Source organism: Thalia democratica, chromosome 3, assembly GCF_965202585.1.
Source record: "Thalia democratica chromosome 3, ktThaDemo2.hap1.1, whole genome shotgun sequence".
In the NCBI taxonomy this organism is placed as follows: domain Eukaryota; kingdom Metazoa; phylum Chordata; class Thaliacea; order Salpida; family Salpidae; genus Thalia; species Thalia democratica.
The window spans coordinates 70,922,546-70,929,450 of NC_139167.1; positions in this window are offsets into that span (position 1 = coordinate 70,922,546).

Here is a 6,905-nt window from a genome sequence, read left to right on the forward strand (position 1 = left end):
ACTTTCAGAAGGCTGGTTTTTGTAAAAAGGATTTAATGCCTGTATCCATCACAATTCGGGCTGCCAATAAAATTCCTATTAACATTCTAGAGGCTTTCAAAGCTAATTTTAGCGGAATGTCTACGAAGAAGGAGGTTATCAGACGTGATGGAATTGTTTATGTAAGGGATTCAGTGACTGGATTCTTTCTCTCGTATGAAACCATGGTTGACCTCCTGAACATTAATAAGAATTTTCCCACCATTGGATCTCAACTGCCTCATCAGCATTCTAAAGTTGCTGTAAATTCAAATGAAAATGATCCGAATAGACTGGACTCGCATAAAGATGTGACCTGTGATTGCCCGCCAAGGAGTAAAGTGCCAGACCGACCAAACAAACTTCCGTGTGAGGCAACAAATACAAACGTGAGCAAAATGCGTGATTGGCTCTTACAAAGGTACGCAGCTTCAACGTTTAATGTATGTCCACATAAATTACTCCAGCAAATGAGTTGGCCTCCATTTGAGATATATTTGGAGAATGATTTTAAACCACGTGCTTGTCATACACCAGCTCACGTGTTAATTCATTGGCAGAAGCAGGTTGAAGCAGATCTAATTTGAGATGTGAGGTTGGGTGTCTTGGAACGTGTCCCATTTGGTGGACCTGTAAGCTGGTGTCACCGCATGGTGGTCACCAGGAAACAGGATGGGTCACCTTGGAGGACAGTAGATCTCTCACCACTTAACAAGTATTGCAAGAGGGAGACATGCGCTACAGATACTCCGTTTAAACTAGCGCGCAGAATTCCAAAGGAAAGGTTCAAGACTGTAACAGATGCATGGAACGGGTATCATGGAGTTCCACTGAGAGAAAGTGATAAACACCTCACTACATTTATCACTCCGTTTGGTAGGTTCTGATATACTAGAGCACCTCAAGGCTTTGTATCATCTGGTGATGGTTACAATCGACGATTTTCAGCTATTTTATCTGATTTTGAAAGAAAAGAGAGATGTGTTGATGACACCATATTTTTTGATTCAGAATTAGAGTGTCACTGGTGGCGAACAATAGATTTTCTGTCAAATTTGGCAATGCAGGCATCATTCTAAATCCCAAGAAGTTCCAGTTTTGTCAAAAGTCCGTTGATTTTGCTGAATTTAGAATTTCTGATGAACGTATAGAACTTTTGCCCAAATATCTGGATTCCATTCGCAATTACCCAACCCCAAAGTCTGTCACAGATATACGTAGCTGGTTTGGTCTGATAAATCAAGTCGCAAGTTATGCCAAACTTCGTAAAGTCATGGCACCGTTTAGAGATTTTCTCAGTCCAAAATGTAAGTTTATGTGGACAGAAAAATTAAACCAATCATTTAATGAATCAAAAGAGATATTCATTGAAGCAATAAAGAGCGGTGTTCAGATTTTTGATCTTGGGAAACTGACTTGTCTTAGACCAGACTGGTCAAAGCAAGGATTTGGCTACTTTCTTATGCAGAAACACTGCAAATGCAATAGCCGGTTACCAGATTGCTGCACCACCGGCTGGAAAGTGACACTTGCAGGTTCTAATTGCTTCATTGAGTAATGAAGTATGCCATTCAATGGCAATCACTTGGGAGGAAATTGTAGAAGAGACCCTAAATAACAAAGTACTTTCAAGAGTATCCATGTGTATTGAAGAACGTCGAAGCTTAAAAACATGATGATTCTTTGTCAGCGTATTTTAGATACGATGATGCATTGTACTTAAGTGGTGGAGTTATACTTTACAAGGACAGAGTAGTAATCCCCGTCAGTTTACGATATCGGGTCCTCAACAAGTTACATTCGGCGCACCATGGAGTCACATCAATGCATAATCGTGCCCAACAGATTTTCTTCTTGCCTGGTATTACACAAGTTATAGAATCAATTCGGGCCAATTGTCAAAGCTGCAACCGCAATTCACCTTCTCAACCATAATTGCCACAAGAAGCATCTGATCCTCCTACAAACCCTTTTGAAAAAATATTCGCGGATTTCTTCCAGTTTGCCGGAAACAATTTTTTGTTAGTTGGTGACAGGTTGTCGGGTTGGTCAGAAATATTTTCCACACCCAGCCGAACCTCTCAGGCAGGTTCGCGTGGGTTGATTAAGTGCCTCCGAGATTTGTTTTCCAGGTTTGGAGTACCCGAGGAAATATCAGGTGATGGTGAACCGGAATTTACGTCCAGTGCACCAAATAAATTCCTTAAAACCTTGGATGTTACGCATCGAATATCTTCAGCTTACTATCCAAGATCAACCGGTAAAGCAGAAGAAGCCGTCAAACAGGCAAAAAGGTTGCTAAGATCAAATGTTGACGCTTCAGGACGTCTGAACAATGACAATTTTTTAAGTGCGATGCTTCACCTGAGAAATACTCCTGATAGCGATTGTCAAGTGTTTCCAGCCGAGATCATATATGGACGTCAGCTGCGAGATAGTTTCTCGAAAGCTTGACAAATTCTCCAATCCTAATGTGCGACCCATGTGGAGAAAAGCATGGAGGTTAAAGAAGAGGCGCTCCGTACAAGATTTGTTAAAAATTCCGAAGTACTTAACCAGAAAGCTAGGGATTTGCGACCTCTCTATGTTGGCAGTAGGTGTCTACTACAGAACCAGAGTGGCACTCACCCACGTAAATGGGACAGAAGCGGAGTGGTAATGGAGGTGCTTCCACATGATCAGTATGTAGTCAGAGTTGATGGTTCACGGAGACTTACTCGGAGGAACAGAAAGTTTTTAAGGATGTACGACCCAGCCTCAACAAGCATTGAAGCAAAAACTTCCCGAGAATGGAGCGGTAATCTACGAAGCTCACATGAGTGCAATGTTGGTCATCAACGTCCTGATTTTTCTGTAAAGGTTACAGAAGATTCCAACGGTGCCAATACTGGTAAAACCAGTGAGCTTGAAGCGGATCATGAAGAGGTTGAGAAAGAGTACATTCCTGCTTCTATGGTTCCCAAAAAATAAGGTGCCGCTTGCTTTGCGTAGGTTGAAAGACTTCAATGCGCCAAGGAAGCTTGAGGGTGGAGTACTCCAGAGTAGAAGTCACCGTAAGTGAAGTCTGTTTGTTCCTGTTTATACAAAAGTTAGTGCTGAGTGTTCAATTTCTGCTGTAAGTGATGATTACTGAGCCAGGAAGGATTCAGCGTGAAATTGCATGAATTTGAATTGTTTTGGATTTATTTATTGCGTTTTATTGCAATTTTGTTTTTCTTTAAATAAATCCCTTGTTTAAGTCAATTGAGCTTTGTTATGCATAAAGTTTAGTTTCATCTTAATAAACTATTTTGTTACTTGTTTAAATCCCTTGTTATTATCTTAAATGAGCTGGAGGGGATGTAGAATAATTAGACTATAGCTCATTTTTAGTGTTTGTATTTATACTTGTTTTCGTTTCAGATTTTACATTGTTAATAAATTATTGAACTAAATTGACAAGGAGTTATTCTTCAGGCTTGGCTGCAAAAAACACTTTTTTAATATCTAAATAAAGATAAAAAGTTGTATTTTGATGTTTTATACTTTATTTCGAAAAAAAAAAACAATTTTAAATGTATACATATATAAATATAAATGTATAAATACATATATACATAAAGTTAAGCCAGCCCCACAACATTTCAAAATTTTTAGCTTTTTTAAAAGCAGTTGTTCAGCAATACATGTTCTAGATCAGGGGTCGGCAAACTGCGGCTCTTGAAGTGTAAATCTGCGGCCCGCGAGCATGATGTTTATTTAAATGGAATGCAGCCTGCGAAAAGAAAAGCTGCGACCCGCGAGCATGTAAATTTGGCCCTCGAGAATGTTAATTTGGACGGTAAACAAAACTATATTTTGAATTGAATTTTTCAAAAAAAAACAATATTTTTTATTCCATACACATCATTTAAAAACCATTTATTTTTTTACTGCATAAGCTTAAATATGTGAAAAAAAGACAGATAGTAGTTCTAGCAGTTTTTCTTTAAAGTCAAGATTTTCTATTCAAACAACAACATCTTGGAGTGTATACAAAAGCTTACGTATTTAGATAGGAAAGTTTCTTAGATTCAGTAAGTTGACAATGCAATAAGTAATTTTATTTAGTATAAACGTTTTTATGTGTACAAACCAGGGCGTTGCGTGGAATAGAACGTTGGAGCTGTAGCTCCACCTTAAAAATTAAAAAGTTATGAAATTTTTTTTTGATTTTACAGTCTAAGCATTTGTTAATGTTGCTTTAAATGGGTCCCTGCTTAAGCTGTACAACCCCAAAATACCCCAAAGTAACTCTATTTTAAAGCTGAGGAATTGAGCTTTAAGTTTATATAAAAGTTTTTATATTAGCTTAAAAATAAGAAAGATATGTTATCATGAAGTTGTACAAGAAAAAAAAAAGCCAAATGTGTACAAGAACGTCGTTAATTTCTCTGCTAAATAGTTATTTTCAAGTTTTTGTATTTGATATTTAAAATTTTCGATAAGTTAGAGCTGCAATCTTAATCTGTGTCAGCTGCATTATTATATTAATAATTTAAATTTTACTGCCTAGGGTTTTTTACCATAAAACACAGTAATTTTTACGAAATCTAGTTTACGCCTACAAAAAGTTTTCTTCTTTAGGGTCTTTTTTTGGAAAATTTTTATCTTTTTACTAAAAAATTTTCCAAATACTTTTGTGTCATAAAATTTGCAGTCAAAAAATGAGGAGTTATACTTATATTACTATTTTTAAATACTATTAAGTTTCCTATAATTAACTAACATTTTTTTCGGCCATCATCAATAAATAATTGACTAATGACTTTACCACACGATCATCAACAATAGCATCGACCAGCAGATAATCTACGACCGGTTTCTTCTTTATTATGACTCATCAGGCAAGCATAGTCGCGATAAACCGCTATAGAATGCATATGCACTAAAGCGACCGTTTGTGGGTAAAGTCCGAAAAAGTGTTATTTTTATAAACTTTAGTTCACATTAGTTAAAAAGAGGTTACAATGTTTAAGTATTTTAACAAAATTATAACATGTTTTACTATATGGTTATTTTTTTAAATTTTATTAATTTGTTTTATCAACTTGATTTTTTCTGTAAAAAGACTATCGTACGGTCTTATATCTTCTTAAATAAGCAAACTATTTTTTAGTTTTAAACTGATTTTGAGATTGATACAAACTACGAAACATTTTTGTTTAAATATTATGGTTTAATATTAAACATTGCTTGGTTAGATGAGTAAAAGGAGTAAAGTGGCCGAAAGTTAATAAATTTCAAAAATAGCGACTATTATTCTGAAGACCTGTACCTACAATTGAGAAGTGTAAACTTTTGTTTAATAAGATAACTAAAAAATAAAATATTTTGTTATATAAAATTTTGTTTATTTATAGAGAAGTTTACTATTTTGCGCTAACTATTTTTTAAAAGAAGTTTAACAGTTAAAAAAATGTGACGAACAAAGTTTAGGCTTCTATAAAGAAAACCATCAGTTTATTAACATCGATAAATACACTATAAATTAGCAGCAAACAGTCTTGTATTGATGCTGATGGTGAAAATATTTTCTTCTATTCAATGTATTGCCTGCCCATTCGTTTGCATGCCTCCCTATGAACAAAAAAACTATATTTTAAAATATTGCTACCAAAACTAAACGTTGTTTTAACTTTAAGAAGTCATTTTGAATTAAAGTACTAGCAGAGTGCAGAAAATAATGTTTTTTCAATAATTATGTTCAGTTATTACTAACTATATTAAGTTAAGTTATTGTTAACATAAAATATGATTAACTATAAAATTTTAATTTTTTGTAGTTTTATTACAAAGTTTATCTTATAACTTCTTCAACCAGCCATAATTATTTTAAAGTATATATACATACATAAATATAATTGCATAATAGTTTTTAAGTCTACGATACAGTTGGAATACAGATTTAAAATATATACCTCATTACATCTTCAGCCGACCAAGGTTCACTTCCCTGAGGAGTTCTGTCTTGTTGCTGAATCCTGAATTTATTTATAATTGTTATATATGTTAATTACAATTTCAAAAATGTAGAGTGTATAAAAAGATTTTGTTCATTTACAATAATTGTATACCAATTTCCGCAAAAAATAAAATTTCTACTTAGATAGTTTAAAGTAAGAAGTTTGTTAATTAAACCAATATATAAGATACACAGCGTTTCACTGGGCAAACTCAAAGCTATAGTAGTAGATTGACTTTTTAGCACTGAAGTGATTAATAATTAATCTGTATTAGACATATTTTATAGCTTATAGGAAAAATGTAAACTTTTAAACTTTAAAAGTATAGACTAATGTTAGGTTTTTGTTAAGTTTATAAAACGTTACATGTTGCTTGATGAATTTTGCTGCCTCATTGCATTTCCATTTGTATTCCTGTTAATGTTTATGTTATAAATGTATAAAATAATATACTAAAAATGCTGTTGTTTGAAATTTGTTGATAGAAAATCGTGTTACTTAAAAAAAAAGTTAATTAAAAAAATTATTTACAACAATAACAATGTAGGATTAAACTTAAATATAAGAAACTGTATAAATAACTAATAAATTTAAAATTAGCATAGGTTTAAACTGTTGTTAAGTGTTAAAATTGCAAAAATTAAAACATACTTCTTGTTACTTGTTGAGTGGTAACTCTTATACTTCTTCGCGGCCTTTGAAACATTGTGGATCCTGTCTGATTGGTAGTCTTGAAAGTGGTTGTTGTATTTCGAGCTCTGGTCTCTCAACTGAGCGTACCTGCTTTTTCCCGCGCTCTTGTCGACAGGGTAACCGAACTTGTCAATTGTGACACTTTTCACCTTTTTGCTTGAGTCGTTTGGAGCCTTGTTCTCAGCTTTAACCGAGTTGAGCTTCAAACTT